Below are 21,172 nucleotides of genomic sequence, written 5' to 3'. Positions count from 1 at the left end.
TGCATTGAGTCTATCAGGAAGCTCAGGGTCCTCATCTGGTGGTGAAGTAGGCCCTTTATTGAAATTGGTCATCTCCTTCAGACTTTTCCAGACTGACCTGGGGTTGTTGGTGACCAGTTGATGCTCCAGTTTCAATGCATAATCAGCTTTAGCTTTTCTGATAGCAGAACGAAGTTCATACTTGGCAGTCTTATACTCCTCCTTGTCTCTTCTTGAATGCAGAACTTTTTAACTGCAAAGTGCAGCAACCTCTTTGGTGATCCAGGGTTTACCATTGCCATATGTTTTGATGCATTTGGTCCCAATGCAGTCATCAACACAAAACCGGACGTATGACGTCACAGCCTCTGTGTTCTCGTCTAGGCTGACACACATGTGTTTAAAGATGTCCCAGTTGGTGCATTCAAAGCAGCCTTTCAGCGTATCGATAGCATCTGTGGACCTATCGATACGCATCTGTGGACCTATCAATACGCTATCGATACGACATCTACTTTCACGATGTTGGACTTCGGCTTCACAGATTTAAGTTTCTGACGATACTCCGGGACGAGGAAGAGTGTTGCATGGTAAGACTTTCCCAGCGGAGCACTCGGGAATGCACGGTAAGCCGAAGTGATAGTGGTGTAGCAGTGATCCAGAATGTTCTCGTCTCTTATCGGACATGTCACCTGTTGAGTGTAGTTTGGGAGCTCGTCAGACAGATTGCAGTGGTTGAAGTCCCCCAGAACTATTACGGTAGAGTCTGGATGTGATGTTTCAGTTGCGGCTATATGTTGTGCTAGTACACAGGTGGCAGTGATGGCATTGGCTTGTGGTGGGATGTAAACACCAATTAGCACGATAGAAGCAAACTCCCGTGGTAGGTAAAAGGGTCTGCATGTGACAATAAGAAATTCCAGATCCGGGGAGCAGAACTGTTACAATGGTAGAGTTGGTGATCATTGACTAGGAAGCATACACCACCACCTTTAGACTTGAGTGATAGATTAGCTGACCTGTCTGCCCGGTATATTGAAAAGCCGGGAGGTGTGACCGCCGCATCCAGGATGTACTCATCCAGCCAGGTCGAGGTCAAGCAGATGGCAGAGCATTCCTTGTACTTCCAGTTGCTGTGGGTTTGAAGTAAAAGCTTGTCCGTTTTATTCCTGATAGATCTTACATTGGAGAGCAGTAGAGCTGGCATAGCCGGACGATAGGGCCGCTTTCTGAACCTGGCGATGGTGACGGAGCGTTTCCATCTATAGGTTCAGGTGTTTTCTGACTCTGTACCTTAGCCCCTCGTTCGCCTCTCACTCTCACTCCAGCTCTGGTACCTCGTCTATGCCTTCGTATCTCTGCAGGTATTTTGGGCAGGGTTGCGCTCGCAGCCTGGCAACTTAGGAGCATCTCTCTGGAATAGCAAAAAAATTTAAAAAAACGCTGCTCGGTAAAAATGTGTAAAAATGCAAAAGGCATCAGCTATGTTTGTGTAGACATGGTCTAAAATATTATCTCCTTGTGAAGAAAATGGAAACTGTGTGAAGCCATGTAAACCAGATGTTGGGTGTCAAGGGAAATCCAACTCCGTTGACTCCAATAGACTCTTGTGATGAAACTTTGATGAGTTCAATGCAGACAGAATGATTTGGAACAACAGTCTGTACCACACAATGTAGAAGAACAACCAATTGTACCACCACTACTGGTTGTGGAACAGAACACTCGTCCAGTGAGAAACAGATGTCCTCCTGACAGATTGATCCTGTAACTGAAAATGCATATGTATGTTGTTACATGCCGGCTCAAGCATAACACATAGAGGGGAGGCCACACGCAGATAATAAGTAAATAAAGTATATATATTAAAGAATATTGTAGCGAAGATTAAGAAAGTCAGTATAATGAAGTGTAAAATAAGAATGTAGTGCCAGTCAGTGTCTAGGGGTATGTACAGCGAAACGGAAAACAAAAGCCAACGTCAGAGAAGAGAGCCCCCAGCATGGGGAGAGCAGGCTTCTTATCCCCACACCAATCAAGGGTGATCTCACACAACTGGGTACACCTGGGCCCTAGTCACCTGCCACAGAGAGAGGGAGAGACAGAGCACAGGCACAAAAGTGGGCGGGCCAAAAGAGACCCACCAGGGTCGTAACACCCTCCCCCATAAAACAGAAGCCCCACCTAAGTGGGATTCTGTAACTGATCGAAACATGTGAAAATGCAAAGTTAGCACAAACAAAAATACAATGATATGTAAGCATAATATAAAACATTCCCATACCCACCCCCAAACTTGGGCATATCTACAGCCCTTAACCCCAGGACTAGATGTACCAATCCCACCATACAAACCATACATCACCCTCCCCACATCCTTCCATCTCCATGGTCCCCTGAACCCCGGCAATTCCCGGCGCCTGGAAAAGCAATTTAAGAAGGACAGGAACAAAGATGACATGGGACGGGGAAAAGTGACAGGCTGCACAGTCAAGCCACGGGCAGATGAACATGCCGCAAATGTGGAATACTGATCAGGCTGACACACATGACAGGATCCAATAAACTCCGCCACCCCCCACTTTAAACAAGGCCAATAAAAATGCTGAAATAGCTGTCTGTAGGTCTCACGCACACCGACATGTTCAGCCATACCCATGTGATCTGTCTGCAACACCAAATCTCGATTTTTCTTTGGTACTACAATCTGCCACATTCTAGTAACCCTCTCAGAACTTGATGTTACACACTTAGGGGCCAACCAGTCGTCAACAATAAAAACACCACCACCCACGACTAATTCACTACGAGTCATTGCTGGAGGTACAGAAGGTAATTGAGGACTTATTACCTTACTACCATGTTGCGCTGACACAATATCTGTTGGCTTGCATGTTGGTTCAAGCTTGGACCCATCCCCAATGACCTCGGAAACCTGCCTTGTGCGCTCGTTTTTCTGTGTTAAACTCACGGGCCGAGTGGAAACTGCAGGTGGCTGCGGCACACTAGGCCACACATGCCCACCAGCTAAATTATTCCCCAGAATAATGTCGACCCCCTCTACAGGTAACGACGGGCGAACTGCAACGATCACTTCGCCCTGCACAAGATCCGAGTCTAGCTCAATCCTGTGCAGGGGAACTAACATAGTTTCCATGCCAATGCCACAAATCAGGATGTCATCACCGGTGTAGGATTCCTTAGAAAAAGACAAGACAGATGCAGCAACAAATGAATCAGCGGCTCCTGTGTCACGCAGTATTTTAACAGAAACTTTTCGAGCGCTACCCACCAATGAAATTTCGCCGCTCCTAATAAATGGACCATAGCTCTCACTAACCCACTCATTAGAGGTCTCAAGACTACGTTGCGCCTCTACTGTTGGATTGGGCACCCTACCACCCGAAACTCCTGCAGAGGCCAAACAACTTGAGGAAATACCACCATTCACCTCAACACCGGTACAGACAGACTGTATGACTCGAGCAGCGCACGCAGTTGGTCTAGGAGAGCTGGGCCGTCCATTGTTCTTACCCCTCAACACCGGGCACTCTCTCTTCCAGTGACCACTCTCTAAACAGTAGCGACATTGACTTTCTGGATCTGCTTTACGAGCAGAGAGATCTCTTCTTGACCCAGAGTAGCCACCCACACCCCCATTAAAACAATTAGGTCGAGACTCCTCCCGACTGTAATAATGGTTTGGCGCATGATTCTTGCTCTTATGGGTCAGGACATACTCATCGGCCAGCACCGCAGCTTCCGCAGCAGTTTTTACCTTGTGCTCATTAATATAAGTGGCCAATCACTCAGGAACAATGTTTTTAAATTGTTCTAGGACTATCAGGTTACAAAGTGCTTCAAAAGTGTTTACCTCGGTAGCTGAACACCAGCGGTTAAAGAAACCAGTGACCTCCCTGGTCACCTCAGTGTGAGTTTGACGGTCGCCCTTTCTCCAGCCCCTAAACCGCTGACTATAAAACTCTGGAACTTGTTCGAAAGCCCTCAATACAGCATCCTTAACAGACCTGTAGTTTCTACGCTCAGATACCGACAACGCAATGAAGGCCTCCTGAGCCTTCCCCGTGAACACACTCTGCAAGAGCAGAGTGCGCTCAGAGTCGCTCCAGTCCCGCTCATCCGCAATCCCTTCAAAAAGCGAGAAGAAAATATCAGGGTCCCGGTCATTAAATTTAGGCAGAAACTTAATCATACTCGATAGGCTCCCATCTGCAATTTTCCTCCCTGACGCCCCCGATAAATCCCCGTTGTCATCCCGTTATTTTACCTTCTGCCAATAATCTAAGCCGCTCTCTCTGGATTTCATTCTCTCTTTCGGTTTCTCTTTCACGCAGTTTCATTCTCTCAAACTCCAATTGTCGTTCTTTTTCGCGTTCAGTCATCTCTAAACGCTTCTGTTCTAGCTCATTTTCTCGTTCCTTTAATCGTTCGGCAGCTTCCATCTGTCTTTGTTTGGCTTCGAACCGCCTCTGCTCCAATTGCATGTTAAATAGTTCTTTTTGTTGCTCAAATGTTAACGCAGAACGTACGGGACCCGGAGGATTGGGTGTGGAAGATGCAGTCGGGCCTAGGCCTACAGGTTCAGGATTTAAAGATATTACTTCCAATTCTGCCAATTTCGTTTTAATTAAATCCTTTAATTCCTGTTTCTGAATGCTTTTTAGGAATATCGGCCTCGAATCGATAATATTGCGCTACATTAAACAATTGGTCCTTCTTTAAACGCTCTAAAACATCCTCTGATGGAGCTGCAAAAAAATCCGTTAACGAGTCCATAACTTAATATAAAACAAAACCCTAAACAAACAAGCTCCCCTGTTTGACAATGCCAATTTCTTGATCGTGTTAAATACTAAATGGTCCGCTCCAATTGTGCGTGCCCGTAACCAACCTGGTGCAGGTAGTACCCAACGTTCAAACGAGCTGCCCCGCATCTACCTCAAGCAAAGCACAGCCCTAAATATTTCTACTGCTAGTCTTCAGTGTGCCCCCATACAATTAAGCTGCTAATCAGCCCCAGCGCATCCGACACACCAAAAAACAACAAAGATACATTTAAAGGCCAAGAAAAAAACAAACAACGTTAAGCACTCACCTGCGCGGGGGTTCACGTAGCTCCAGTAGGTTGTAACCTCATTACCGATCCCAGCCACTTTACCAAAATTGACACCTGCACCCGATTAACACAGGTATGCACGACGGGCTTGACCAACAAAATTTAGCGTCTGCTTGGACCCAATGGATCTTCCTCCTCTCCCGACAAATTAATTAAACAAAGACGAACAACAACCAAACTAACCAATTCTGCGTGGATCTCCCCCCAAATTTCAGATAACTCCCGCTGGATCAGGTAATTTACACCTGTCAGCATTGACCTCAAAGCCAATTCACCAATCGACCACTAAATTATCAACAAACTTATTTACTCAAAATTTTGTTACATACCAGATTCCGGATCATATCTCCCGGCGAGACTCCACATGTTACATGCCGGCTCAAGCATGAAACATAGAGGGGAGGCCACACGCAGATAATAAGTAAATAAAGTATATTTATTAAAGAATATTGTAGCGAAGATTAAGAAAGTCAGTATAATGAAGTGTAAAATAAGAATGTAGTGCCAGTCAGTGTCTAGGGGTATGTACAGCGAAACGGAAAACAAAAGCCAACGTCGGAGAAGAGAGCCCCCAGCATGGGGAGAGCAGGCTTCTTATCCCCACACCAATCAAGGGTGATCTCACACAACTGGGTACACCTGGGCCCTAGTCACCTGCCACAGAGAGAGGGAGAGACAGAGCACAGGCACAAAAGTGGGCGGGCCAAAAGAGACCCACCAGGGTCGTAACAATGTATATATTTTTTTTTTCTTATGACTTTGATATTTAATATATGACCTTAATTGTATTCTCAAACTGCTGTATGCAGATTGTTTTTTTATGTACACTGGAACACTGGATGGCGAGTCAGTCCCCTTGGATCGATTGAACTGTTCTGCCCTTTCATACTGGATAATCAACCCCTTGGATCAACCCCAATCTCTGTTACCTGGACACAGATAAGCCTTCAAACATACACTGACATTGTACACTCTCACCACTTTACCCGGGTATTTCTTTTCTTTTGGACATTTGATTTTTTAACTATTGATTTGATACTTTTAATTTTTTTTAGAGCTCTTTTATTATTTTATAGGGTTTTGTATTTATTACTATTTATTTTCTATTTACTAATATTTCCACACCCTTTCTCTTAGAGACGATATATAATTCTATTTAATAAACCTGCATTATTTATTTATAACATTTTACATACTGGTGTCCTTGTCAATTTTACTCCCCCCTTAATGCCGAACCTAGAACGGTGTTTCCCATACATTGACTTATTTGTGGTGGCCCACCACAATATCAACATTGACCAGCACACAATGATTTTCCAGGTTGTACTAAATTGTGCTTAAATCTGGTTCATCATAACCACGCTACGCTAATTTGTTAAAAACTGTTGAATTCAAGTTAATTCTGCAAACCTACCCCCACAAATAGAATTCAGTTCTGTGGGGAACACTGTACAACTGGCCTAAACCAAATCGTAACCCATAGAGGCACCTCCTTTTATTTTAAAGTACATTTTTTATTAAGTAGAGCAGAGAGGTGTTACATAAAACTTGGCAAGCCAGCCAGGAGGGGGGCAGTGGTAACATTTTTGTAATTAGTATTTATAGTGTTTATATATATTTTATATCTTTTTGCATTTAACTTTATATCTTTTTGCATTTACATATTTTCTATTGGACTTCAGATTTTACATTGAAACTGTACATTTGAAATGGATGTGATTAGACAAAAGAATGTTAAAGTGCCTAATTCCGTCTTAGTCAGTGGTATGAGTGATAGTGATGCAGATGGGGAATTTTTTAGAGGAACATGGGCCTTTTTCACGGGTGATGCACGTAAATGCAGTCAGGGTTTATGGTAGAGAAGCTAGGACAGCTACCACTCTATAGGCCTTCCCCAGATGACTCCAGCACTGTCCACTGCATTAGGCAACTTTCTAGTGTTTATTCAAGGTATGTGGGAAGTAATTTAACACAGACATACCTTGACTCCTTAAGAGACTAAACTGAGCGGTCTGGACTTGCAGTCACTTCTGCATGATGAGCTCTCCTGTCTCCAAGGTTCTCTTGGAACTGAAGCACCCGTTTCCTTACCGTCCATCCCTGTTGAAACCTCAGGTGTCTCAACAATGCATAGCCCAGCAACAACCTCTGACGACCGGCATGCATCTCTTGATCGCCACAGTTCAGCTTCACCATCCATCATGGCAGCCGATGTTCTTAGTGGCACTTCTCCTCCCGCTCAGCTTGACGCTAATGTTCCCTAACTTAGCAGACGACCATCCTACACAATTCCTGTGAGTCAGCTCACAACGCCTGAGGTGCAGAAGGTGGTAGTGGAGCGCATTGTCCGACGCACTGAAAGCATGTCTTCTCACAGCAGCACTAAGCTGCGGTTCTTCTCTGGTAGACTGCCTACTCCTAACCATGAAGTGGACTATGAGACATGGCGCAGTCGCACTGAATTTGTGGAGAGCCTGTTGCCTCCTGCAGCTAACCTGGTGAAACACACACAGCTTTTCGAAGTTTCCGAAGTTTCTTAACACCCACCAGGATGCTGGCGAGAAGCCCTCTGCTTACCTGAGCCGCCTGCAGACAGCACTCAACTGGGTCTGGCAAAGAGGAGGCATTCTATTTAGTGACTTTGACCGCCAGCTGTTAAAACAGTTTTGTAGAGGTTGTTGGAACAATGCTCTCATCTCCAGTTTTCAGCTTGAGCACAAGAAGAATGCACCGCCTCCATTCTCTGATCTGTTGCTGCTTCTCCGGACTGAGGAGGATAAACAGGTTGCAAAATCCAGCAGAATGTCCCAGCGCTTGGGTCTCTCCAGAACCAAAACCCAGTCCAAATATCACCACGTGTGGGACTGCAATGTAGATGAGTTCGGCATTGACATGCAGTTCACGGAGAGTAGACACACTGCAGGTGAGAAGCAAATGAGAGAGGAGATTGCTCAACTTAAAGTTCAGCTTGCCTCCCTGACAGCCTCACAGTCTGAGCAGTCCAAAAAATCTTCAAAGAAGAAAACAGAGCTGGACTGAAGGCCAACTCCAAACACGCACTATCCCATGCGTGACAAGACAGTCTCCAAGAGTCCAAAACCTGGTTACTGTTTCAACTGTGGAGAAGATGGCCACCTCTCCTCAGTGTGCAGTGACCTGGTAAATCCAGCGCTGGTTGATGCTAAGAGAAGGGAGCTCAGAGAGAAGCAGCAGGCAGGTCCATGGTGTTTCAGGTTCCGCTCGTTTAAACCAGCATTAGTAACCCCCCTGCCCCACCACCACCACCCCACTGACTAAAGCAAGGCTCTCTTATGCAGGCTCAAAGCAACATCCCAACATCCCTAGAGGGCTCATCGGTCATAAGTGCACTGCTAACCTCACCATCTCCGGCGTGCACTGCAACGGCTTACTTGACACGGGCTCTCAGGTGACAACTGTATCCCTGTCCTTCTATCAAGACCACCTGTCCCATCAGCCCATCCATCCCATGAGCCATCTCCTTGAAGTTGAGGGAGCTAACAGACAGTCTGTTCCATACCTCGGGTATGTAGAGCTCAAGATAGCTTTCCCCAAGGAATTCATTGACACAGAACCTGAAGTACACAGCCTGGCTTTAGTCATCCCTGACATCCGCTCCAGCAGTGACATTCCTGTTCTGATTGGCACTAACACTGGACATGCTTTATGATGAGCACTGTGATCACCACACCTCCAGCCTGACGTCCCCTTTGCCTGGATACACACAGATCTTGAAGATGCTGAAAGAAACAGTGAACGAGTGGACACCTTGGAACAGTGACGCTTAGAGGGAAAGAGCCCAAAGTAGTCCCCGCTGGAGGGTCACGTGAGCACCAGCAATGTCACCGCTGAGAGATGTGCCCAGTCAAGTCAAGTGTTGACAGTCAAGACAGTCAAGTGTTGTCAGCTGTTCTACCAGCAGCCATGTTCAGCTGAGACACCTCAGACTTCGGTGACTCTTCAGTACCAGAGTCCTGGAAGGACAGAGTCACACACAGACTGAGACAGTTCTCTGACGTCTTTGCCCACCATGAGTTGGATTATGGCCATGTGACCGGAGTGAAACACCACCTCAAGCTCAGAGATGAAACACCCTTCAAGCAGCGGTCAAGGCCAATCCACCCCCAAGACTATGAGGCAGTCCGTAAACACCTCCGGACCCTTCTTGACGCAGAAATCATCCGGGAGTCTGAATCTCCATTTTCTTCTCCCATTCTGGTTGTCAGGAAGAAGATGGCGACGTCAGACTGTGTGTGGATTACAGAAAGTTGAACAACCAGACCATCAAAGATGCCTATGCACTGCCTAATGTGGAAGAGACCTTTTCCGCTCTCTCTGGGTCCCAGTGGTTCTCAGTTATGGACCTGAAGTCTGGGTACTACCAGAGATGGAAGAGACTGACGAGCCCAAAACCGCCTTTGTCTGTCCATTGGGTTTCTTCGAGTTCAATCGCATATCAGGGACAAACGTCCCCTCCACCTTCCAACGGCTGATGGAGAAGTGCATGGGAGACATCAACTTGAAAGAAGTCCTTGTCTTCATTGATGATCTGATTGTGTTTTCCAAGTCTTTGGAAGAGCATGAAACCTGGCTGACCCACGTTTTGACACGACTCAGAGACAACAGTCTGAAGTTGTCCCCAGACAAGTGCCAACCTCTGTGCGCTACCTGGAACATGTCGTATCAAGGGATGGAGTTCACACTGATCCAGGGAAATCAGAGCCTGAATCACCTGGCCAGTGCCCAAGACTCTCAAAGAGCTGCAGTCTTTCCTGGAATTCTCTGGATATTTATGGTTATGGATTTAGCAGACGCCTTTGTCCAAAGCGAATATTTCCGCTGCTTAGTCAGAGACTACTCTAAAATTGTGAAACCCTTGAATGCACTCACCACCGGTTATCCACCTGCTCGGAAGGGGCATAGGAGCAAGACTGGCAGTGGCGTGAAATACTTCCACCCTAAAGAGCCGTTTGCAGACCACTGGACTCCTGCATGTCAGCAGGCCTTTGAAACCGTCATTGAGACTGACAACCTTCCCAGTACTCGGATTCGTTGATCAAAAGCTGCCCTATGTGCTACACACTGACGCCAGCACCATCGGCATAGGAGCAGCTCTGTATCAGGAGCAAGATGGACAAAGCCGTGTCATTGCTTACGCCAGCCGGGGTCTGTAATCCAGCGGGTCCAGATATCCAGCTCACAAGCTAGAGTTTTTGGCATTGAAGTGGGCTATTGTCGAAAAGTTTCATGACTACCTGTATGGCAACACCTTTACAGTCATAATAACTCCTTGACTTACATCCTGACCTCAGCAAAGTTGGATGCAGCAAGCTACCGCTGGTTGGCAGCTCTCTCCACCTTCGACTTTAACATCAAGTACAGAGCTGGAAAACAGAACCAGGTTGCAGACGGACTCTCCAGACGTCCTCACTGTGAGGTGATGAGTGACCAGGCTTCGCTGGAAGAGCATCAGAGGATAAAGCAGTTCACCTCCCACCACTTGTCCACAGCTGCTGAGACCAATTTACCTGCTGATGTGGTCACTGCTGCCTGTCACAAACACCTCCTCTGCAATACAGAGCCAGACTCACCCGTGACGCTGGTCAAATCCCTCGCACTCCATCCTGAGGCAGTGCCAGATGCCTTTGAAGAGGACGACTGCCTTGAAGGACATGCCACCATCCCCAGGTTTTCAGAGGAAAAGCTTGGGCGACACCAGTGGGCGGATCCTGCTATAGGCCAAGTCATCACCCTGCTTGAGTTAGCAGACAGCTTGTGCTACCCCAGGAGTTGAGATCATCTGTGCTCAGGGGTCTACCTGGTGAGATCCAGATTCTACTGGCCAAAGATGGCAGCTGATGTCGAGGAAGATAAAGTCCTGGGCAGATGAGTCAGGCGGAAATCTCAGCCAGACAAGACAGCACCCCTCGTCAACATCCAGACCACTAGACCAATGGAGTTGGCCTGTATGGATTTTCTGTCCCTGGAACCTGACGGCAACACCAAGTACACAGTTGCAATTCCAACAAAAGATAAGAAAGCCAGCACTGTGGCACGGTGTCTGTGGGAGCAGGTCTTTGTCCACTATGGATTCCCTGAGAGACTCCACAGTGACCAGGGCCGAGACTTTGAGTCACACACCATTAAGGAGCTCTGTGCCATCACCGGGATCAGGAAGGTTAGAACAAGTCCTTACCACCCACAAGGAAACACAGTTGAGCGGTACAACCGCACCCCCCTGAGTATGCTGGGACCATTAAAAGACGAGGAGAAGAGCAGATGGCGTGATTTTGTGAAACCCCTCACTCACGCCTACAACTGCACTAAGAACGAAGTCACCGGTTTCTCCCCTTATGAGCTCATGTTTGGCGGACGCCCCGCCTTCCGATTGACATCGCCTTCAGACTGCCAGTTAGAGGTGTCCAATTTACCTCCCACTCTCAATACGTGAGAAAGCTCAAGTCTCACCTCAAGAAGAGTTACCAACTGGCCATGAAGAATGCAGAGAAGGTTGCTGTCAGAAACAAGAGACGCTTTGACAAGTCTGTCCGCGCATCTGCACTGGCGGAGGGAGACCGTGTCCTCGTTCGACATCTGCGGCTACGGAACAAGCACAAGCTGGCTGACCGGTGGGAATCAAGTGTCTACAAAGTGATCAAGCAAGTGGATGACTTACCTGTCTATGTTGTCCAACCTGAGGGGACAGATGCAACGCCACTCTCCACAGAGACCTGCTGCTGCCTTGTGGAGTGTTGACTGATGAGGAACCTCAAGAGCAACCTGAGAAGGGAACGACACAATGACCCCGAACAAGGAACAACCCTGTTCAACGGTCAGAAAGTAAAGCTTCCGACCCTGAGAGTGATGACTCATCCTGCTCGGAAAGTCCAGCTGTTTACCAAGCCGGACCTGAGAAGCATGAGGAATACTTACCTGTGGAATACATGGATGAAGGCCCTGTCCATGCTGCTGCTGTTGAAGGTCCTGTCAATGGTGCTGCTGCTGAAAGTCCCATTGATGCTGCTGATGTCTCAAGTCCTGCGGCGAATACTGACCGTTGGAGAGACATAACAAACTTTGGCAACTTGGAGAAAGAGCCCTCAGAAGCACCTGAACTCCATGAGGTGCCAGATGATGAAGTGCCTTCTGAAGATCCTCCCACCAGGCAGGCTTGTGCAAAATTCCAGAATTGAATTGAAACTGAATTGAGGTAGCAAACAGGAAGCAGAATTGCAATTCGAATTGTGCACAACCCTGCCACCAGGAGGTCTGAGAGATCACGGAAAGCTCCCAGCCGCTTTCAGTATTCCCAGCTAGGGAACCCCCTTATTTCTTTTGCCCACACCATATTACATGGTTTTAATAGGGCCATGGTCTCTCTTAATGAGCTAGACAATCACTCACTCCTGAGGATATAGCTTTCAGAAAGTTAGACCTGTAGACACCCATGAAGGGATTTAAGGGGGGAGGGTGTAATCCACCTTAAAGGGGTCATAGAATGCAAAACCGAGTTTACCTTGTCATAGATGAATAGTGATAGTTCAGTGGGTGAAATGGAGATACAGAGAACTTCAAAACCCCTCCTTCCTATGCAAATCTCACAATTCGAAACTCCCGCCATAAAACGGGCGAATCCCAACGAAGCTCCGAGTTTACGCAAACTAGCAGGTGGTACCTTATTTGGCTCCGGCCTGTACATTTGTCACGCCTCAAAATTTACATACAGACCAGCCCACTGGTGCTCTGAGCCCAGGAACGTGAATGGAGAGCGAAGATAAGACAAACACTAGTTTAGCTGCCTGCTCGTTTACTTCCACAGGAATTATAAAGCAGACAGTTCTTCAAGGATATCGAGACACGGTCGTAAATGCAGTGTTCCAGGCTGAAACTTAGGCTACAAAGAAAGCGGAGACTTTCCATAGTCTTCCCAAGGATTCAAAAGTTCGAGGGGCATGGATAATGTTTTTCTACCAGAAGATCCCTGCAAAGTTCGACACTCCGTTATTAATTTGCAAAACATTTCACCGAAGGCAGTTTTCAAAACCTTGGACAGTTTAAAGCAGGATTTGTTAAGCTGCTGTTACTGAAACGAGGGGCTGTTCCGACCATAAGGTCATCACAACCGCATGCTGTATTATTTTGTCGCTAAGCAGTTATGCTAACGTGTATCTAGCAAGTAGAATGTGTGATTTAGTTCATTGGCAAGGCTATTTAATTTTCCTGTGTGTCATTCGGATAAAACCTGTGTTGTCATGTTAGGCTACATTTTACTATGCATGTTTGTCGAGATCTCTGACAGGTTATGTTCTCAGCAAGATAGCTAACTGAGGCCCCAGCCGTGGCGCGGCTGGCTGGGGCACCTGCACCGTACGCCGGCGACCCGGGTTCGATTCCCGCCCCGTGGTCCTTTCCGGATCCCACCCCGACTCTCTCTCCCACTCGCTTCCTGTCATTCTCTACTGTCCTGTAAATTAAAGGCATAAAAGGCCAAAAATATATACTTAAAAAAAAAAAGATAGCTAACTGAAGCTGAGTAACACGATAGTTTGGTTGCTAAGCTGTAATATAACCCACATAAGTTTTTGACGTCAGAAGTGGAAACAACTTCACGTTATCAATTCAAATGATATCTAGTCGATATGTTGAAAACTGTGTTGTCTAAATACAATGGATTTATTTGCACGTTCTTATTTTAGAACATTACAAAAACGACAACATGACAAACACAGCATGCCAACAGATGCTCCAAGTGTGGCATCTTGCGGGGCTTAAAATATTAGCAAATGCTTTTGCTGTGAGTTAACAGCTTGGTGTGTGCATGCAAAAGTGACTTTCACTTGTGTTACAACATTTCTGTTGTTTGGTTTAGGTTTTATCTAGCAGCCATGCACTTCAATGACGATGCGGAGTCCCCACAACAGAAGACAGCCAAGGAGAAACTATGTACAGGCTTGCCAAACAATTTGTAAGTTCAATAAAATATACTTTTTTATTACAAACAACAAATCAAAATGTGCAACAGTATAGGCACTAAAAATAACTTATCGATTCTCACACAACAGGCTGTCTTAGACCTGATGCTACTGGTATCGAAATAATCATCAGTACTGTAAACAAAGCACAATGTTCAGGGCCATACAATTTGTCTATTGTACAGTATACAGCCTACAATGCACTGTATTACAGTATCCAATATATGTCCTCTTTCTTGTCCTCTTCGAGATCATCAAAGACCCTCTTCCTGATTGGGATGCCGTCCAGCGGATTCCTGTGTCCCAAGACTTGTGTGCTCAGCTTGACCGACCTTCTATGGAGGATGCTGTTGCTGAACATGAGTCACGGTTCAGTCGACAAGGGGTCTGAATCCAACGTACTGCCCTTAAGTATCCGGACGCTCCCTCCATATGCGTAGCACCACACACGAGGGGATCATGACACGGACGCTTCTTCTAAGAAAACCCCAGCACCTGCTCACAAAAGACCTGTAGGCCAAGTCACTTCATTGCCTGCAACGAGAACAGGGTGGAAAAGCACATTTTTTACTATAAAAAATCTTTTACATTAGAGTATCACTGGACGATTGTTGAAATAAAAATATAAAGTTTGTCATTTTGTGGTGTTGATCAAACTGTGTTTTTGCAATGTGCTGAACCAATAATGAATGTGTATTGGTTAAAAATATTTTATTTATATACTGTAACTGCTAACACTTGTATCAGATTGTCCTCACCTTTCCATCCCTCTGATTCTCAAACGGCCATGGTCAGCTCTGTAAATATTCATTGCATTTTGCAAAGAATAAATATAGAGGCACAACAGATCGAGGCCATGATGGTCATTCAGGTCAGCTCCTCAGGAACCTGGGCCATTCTTTTCATAACCTGTAAAAACAAACATAATTTCCCTGCTGTTATTTTGTAATTTTGAATGAGCAGGAAGCACAAAGTAGCTTAAGTAAATGTCTCCAGTTTTAGTTACCAGAGTTGTAAGATCACATATTAGGCTACTACATGGAAAGAAAGGTAATAATCTCAATCAGATGTTAGCAGGATAGTTACAAGATTACATTAGACCTACTGAATTTTAAACAGTGATATTTATAGGATTTTTGATTATTGTACTCTACTCCATGGTATGTAAATTGCCCCTTGGGGATAAATAAAAGTGTTTTTGAATTGACACAAACGAGAGTAGGCCTAGTAATATTTTCGTTGACCTCGTTTCACTTCAGCCATAGGCTACAAACTGCACAGAGCTCCTGCCCAGCTAACTGGACGTTGTAAGATTATACATTACTACATGGAAAGAAGGTAAAAATCTCGATAATCAGATGACTTAATCAGCAGGATAGTAGTTACACGAGTACATTAGACCTACTGACACAAACGTAATACTTTAATTGACGCAAGCAGTAGGCTACTCGTTTCACTTCAGCCATATAGCCTACGAACTGCACAGAGCTCCTGCCCACTGCTAACTGGACGTCCTGTTGTAAGATTGCATATTCCCACTACAATAAAGTATGTAACTCCTAATCAGATGAACTATTCAGCAGGAGAATATTCACCTTATTCCGCACGCCAACAAGGGGGCGCCATATAGTTCTGGATTGTCTTCGAACTTCCGGTTGAGCAACTCTGTCCAGTTCTGTCCGTTGCATTACTTTGGCACATCAGCTACTTTTTTAAGATGTCCAGCATTATGTGTTCGGTGCGGGAATCCCTACAACAGTACTGTGTGGTCCACGGGAAAACTAGAGCAGAATGTTGTGAGGCAGCTTTTAATCTTTACCCCCCGCCATCCAGCGACAAGGACCGGCGTATGTGGCTAAAGGCGCTAAACTTGAAGAAACCTCCGAAAAAGCCCTACGTCTGTTCTTTTCATTTTGTGGACGGCAAACCATCAGACCAACACCCATACCCCGAGAAATGGTTGGGATATGTTACTCCTCCGACGAAAAAGGCTCGTCGTATACTTGTGAGGCTCCCAGGTAAGATACAATTTTGCTAGCACTAACAGATATCATTATCGCCAGCTAGCGTCTAATGTGTATGATCAACATTATCACATCAGTACCTTTTTTCAAAACTATGTACAGTTATGCTGTCTAACTTTTTTTGTTTGGTGAGGGCTTGTTAAGACATATGTCTCAACTTCCTGGTTAAACCGAGCTGAAACCATATCAGCATGTTCGCAAACAGCGATAGCAAATGCTATCGTCTGTTAGCAGTATGTTTGCAGTGATTGCTACGAGATTTAGTGATGCAAGTTCCTAGTTACATTTCCTCCCTGTTAGTCCCGACGACACACGAAATTACGAAATTGCACAGCGCATTGATGTGGACAGACTGACAGTTTCTCCTGTTGCTTGTTTTTAGCCTTTGGAATGCTGCAATGGGGAAAATATGCAGAATAAAACTCATTTATTCAGATATGTAGACCTCATAGGCTACACCCCTAACTATGCCTTGATTTGACCTCAATAAATGAACAGCATTACAACATGGGATCAGGTCGAGGATTAATAATGTATTGTCTAGGACTGGTAATATTGGAAGGCAGCACAATGAGTACTTACTGATGTGGGTTATTTCTACAGAAACACCCTCAACCAGTTCTGCAAGCCAGGAGACTGATGAGATAACTCTGATAGGATGACACACCGTGATGCTTCTAAACAGTGGGAATATCTACACATGGAAGATCACACTTATGCTGTCAGTGACCCACTCCATTGTCCTCACCTCCACGACCAGACAACACCGTGTCCTGATCAACATCTGGTACACACCGAACTTCTCCGGAATGATCGGCTGTCTCTACTGTACATTGGGTTGTCACTGGATGCATTTGAGGCTTTGGCTGACGAGCTGACAGCTGGATGCAGCATCTCTCAGTTACACCCCAAAGATCAACTGTTCATGACCCTGATGAAGCTCCGGCTGAACTTATTACAGGACGACATCGCAGAGAGGTTCAGAGTGTCTCAGACTATGGTCAGTAGGATAATCTCTCAGTGGCTGGACATCATGGAGGAATGGAATGGAATGGAAATTTATTTATTTGAATCAGGGACAATGCACAAAATAACATTTATCCTGGGATCCAGGAAAATATGTCTTGGGCCAGGTTATAGCAGCAATTGTTAATTTGCACCTGTAGTCCCTGGGCAAGTATAAAAACATAAAATAAAATAACAGTAACATAAATAAATTACATAGAACTAAAGGTGATGTGATGGCCATAGTATTTAACAAACAAGCAGTCTTAGAATAGAAAACATGGACGCCAGCAGCCCACTTACACTCTCTTACCCCCCTCCCCAGCATACACGTATAACTAAAGCCTGTTTAGTACTATCCAGCTCTGCACACAGACACACACACACACACACATACAACATCTTAAATGTGTGCAAACTTGTCCACTTAACATCCACCTCTTAGTCAAGCATGAAAAGGTATGAGAATTTGTACATAATATGTATTCTGTGGGGAGGGCATTCCACTGTCTCATGGCCACACATGAGAAAGAGGAACTCCCAAATTTGGTTTTACGACGAGGGATGCTACACTCCCCCCTTGTGACACGTCGTGTAGTTCGCTCAGAATTTTCAGAGCAGAGTGTTACAAACTTTTTCAAAGGGGGAGCAGTAGCACTGTAAATTATTTTATGTAGTAAAGACACATTTTAGTGTTTCATTAGATTTTCAAAACTCAATAAACTATATTTGGCCAGTATATGACAGTGATGATAATGGCATGTCTTTTTGTAATGGATTTTAAGGCAGTTTTTGTACAAAGATTCTAAAGGTTTTATCACTGTTTTACTTGTCTGAGACCAGGATGTGATGCAGTATAGAAGGTGAGGGATAATCATTGCTTGTAAGTATGTACTAGATGCCTCAGTGCTAAGAGAATTTCTTATATATTTAAAATTTGCTAAATTAAATTTCAGTGTATTGCGCAATTTTTACAGTGCATGAAAATGCACTGTACTGTTCTTCCTAGGCAACAACAACTTATTATTATTATTATTATTATTATTATTCCGCTTACCACTTTTTCCGTACGCAATTTCTCTTGAACAGTTTAACTTAGAAACTTCATTCAAACTTTGTAACGTAGGTATTCAAACGGACCAAGCTGCTATGTCTTTTCAACTTTGAAACTTTTATACTTTTTAAACTATTAAAGAAAAACTATTTAAAAATCCCTATAGACTTAACATTGCTGATTGTGACATCATAATACGGCCGTTAAGCAATTAGAATCCTATGGCAGGTGTTCAGGCCACCTGGATCAACTGCCAGTCTCAGGCTTTAAGCATACAAACTGGCCTTATTAACCCTTAAAGGAGTACCGTCACACCGGTGTGACGGGAATGTTGAGAAATGAACATTCTAAAGAATATCTGGGTTCATTGAATTCAACATAGCATTTTAGAACCTTCAATTGTTGCGGAACTTAGAATGTTCAAAAACCTACACCTTTAAGGGTTAAGACTACACATCCTGTTCAACTGCTTCCTCTGCCAAAAACTGTTTCAAAATAAAAGTCCTCACTAAAATATTTCACTGTTAAACAATTTAACCCTTTAAACTACTGAACTTTTCAACTGTTCAGCCATTATAACTGTTACTTGTCATCAACTATGACTCCTACCCACTGTAGTTAATTAGCATGGTTAGCATAGTTAGCATGTTAGTTAGCATTTTTAACAAAACTGTTAAAAATGATTAGATAAGTTAGCTAAGTAACATGGTTAGCATAGTTAGCATAACTGCTAAAAATGATTAGCTAGGTTAGCTAAGTCACATGGTTAACATTATTAGCATGCTAGTTAGCATAACTGCTAAAAATGATTAGCTAGGTTAGCTAAGTCACATGGTTAGCATAGTTGGCATGTTAGCATAGTTAACATAACTGCTAAAAATGATTAGCTAACTTTTTAACTGTTTAGCCATTGTAACTGTTACTTGTCATCAACTATGACTCCTACCCACTGTAGCTAGTTAGCATGGTTAACATAGTTAGCATGTTAGCATTTTTAGCAAAACTGCTAAAAATGATTAGCTAAGTCACATGGTTAGCATAGTTAGCATGCTATTAGCATAGTTAGCATAACTGCTAAAATTGCTAGCATTGTTAGCATGTTTATCAAAACTGCTAGAAAACGTTAGCTAAGTAGCATTTTTAGCATTGCTAGCACTGCTATAAAACATTAGCTAAGTAGCATGGTTAGCATAGTTAAAAATCTTAGCATAACTGCTAGCAAACATTAGAGCCATTCCAACTTTCAGTTATTGTCAAATATCTACCTATACACAGCCATTAAACTATTTGAATATCTACATTAATTAAACGTCCAGTCTGTCAACAACTTTTAAACTATTTACCTTCAACTTTTAAACGGTCTACTTTTAAACTATCTATTAAACTAGCTGTCTATCAACAACTTTTAAACTATCTACTGTCTATCAACAACTTTTTAAACTACCTACATTCAGCTTTTAAACAGTCTACTTTTAAACTATCAACTTTTTTAAGCTATGCAACCACCATGTCTATCCTAGCATTACCGCAGTAACCATCTCTATATTATCTGTTTTAACTATACATGATATTTTACATCACAACTTTAGCATTTTCATGCACTGGTAATTCCTTGGAATTGCATTTCTAGTTGAACATGATCTTTAAAAGTAAGATTAGAATCAAGAGTTACTCCCAAATATTTAAATTTCTCTACATGTTTTATGTTTTGTTGATTTACTGAAATTTTGGGATTGGTCTTAGGTTTAGATCCAATGGTAAAGAACATAGATACAGTCTTTTCAACATTCAATGTAAGGCATGAATCCTGTAACCAGTCAGTAACCCTGCTCATAACACTTGTTAGCTTATTTTCCACATCTGTTGCACTTCTCCCATGGACATACAAAACAGTGTCATCAGCATACATAATAATATTTATGCTCTTTCAAACGGAAGGCAGGTCATTGATATACAAGCAAAAGAGCAGAGGGCCTAGAATTGACCCCTGTGGCACTCCCATGGTAGTAGCAAGTGATGTAGATAATGTGCTGTTTATTTGCACACATTGAGTTCGGCTACTTAGGACTTTATCCAATTTTGGACATTTGAGATCTCATATTTTGCAAGTTTATGAATCAGTACTTCATGACCCACTGTGTCAAAGGCTTTACGTAGATCAAGGAAGACTGCTCCCACCACTCCTCCTTGATCTAGGCTAGATTTAATTTCCTCCAAAATGAGCAATTAGTTGTTCTGCTACTACCTTTTCAATAACAGACACAGCTGAGAGAATACTGATGGGTCGGTAGTTTGAGACCACTTGAGTATCCCCAGATTTGTGCACCGGGGTGATAATAGCAGGTTTAAGAACGCTGGGGAAAATATTCTCACTAAAAGATTTATTTATGATCATGGCTAGAGGTATCATATGCATTGTTTTGCATTGTTTTAAAAAAGCTGTATCCCAACCAAATATGTCTTTAGCTTTGCTATTTGTTAAAAGTGAAATTACCTTTTCCACTTTCTCTTTGTTTATTGGGGAAAACTTGAAAGCGGAGACATCACACGTTGATAGTTGTGGGAGTTGAGTTTTTGGAAAGCTTAAACTCAGCTCTCGTACTGAATTTATGAAATATTCGTTAAAACATTTCCCAACAATCTGCCCGTCATCCTGGATATGGCCATCTATCAATAGTTTTAACTGGAGAAGATGAGGTGCTATGTTTCATGGCTGCCCAGGGAGACAATCCAGGCAACGATGCCACAGTGCTTCAAAGAACATTATCCATTAACTACATGCATCATCAACTGTTCTGAGACCCCTCTTCAGAAGGCTCACAATCTGGACTCAAGAGGCGAGTCTTACAGTCATTACTATGGACAAAATACAATTAAGTTCCTCATAGCTATTGCACCATGTGGTTTGATAATGTTCATCTCTCCAGCATATGGTGGGAGATCCAGTGACAAGTTCATCACAGCCAACTCAGGGTTTCTGGAG

At 44.0% G+C, this 21,172-nt stretch overlaps 1 protein-coding gene and 1 long non-coding RNA gene across 2 annotated transcripts in view; one reads left to right on the top strand and one right to left on the bottom strand.

Annotated features, from left to right (window-relative positions):
- bub3 (BUB3 mitotic checkpoint protein) overlaps positions 1 to 21,172 on the top strand; it is a 234,451-nt gene that overhangs the window by 119,024 nt on the left and 94,255 nt on the right. The gene's annotated exons all lie outside the window — the stretch shown is intronic.
- On the bottom strand, positions 14,086 to 14,951 carry LOC121700146. The gene is made up of 2 exons (XR_006027117.1): positions 14,865 to 14,951; positions 14,086 to 14,640 (listed from the first exon to the last, which is right to left on the bottom strand). It is a non-coding gene; the product is annotated as an uncharacterized LOC121700146 (long non-coding RNA).

The sequence above is a fragment of the Alosa sapidissima genome, chromosome 24 (genome assembly GCF_018492685.1).
Source record: "Alosa sapidissima isolate fAloSap1 chromosome 24, fAloSap1.pri, whole genome shotgun sequence".
In the NCBI taxonomy this organism is placed as follows: domain Eukaryota; kingdom Metazoa; phylum Chordata; class Actinopteri; order Clupeiformes; family Clupeidae; genus Alosa; species Alosa sapidissima.
The sequence above is the reverse complement of the archived record's forward strand: the minus strand, read 5'-3'. Positions and strand labels throughout refer to the sequence as shown.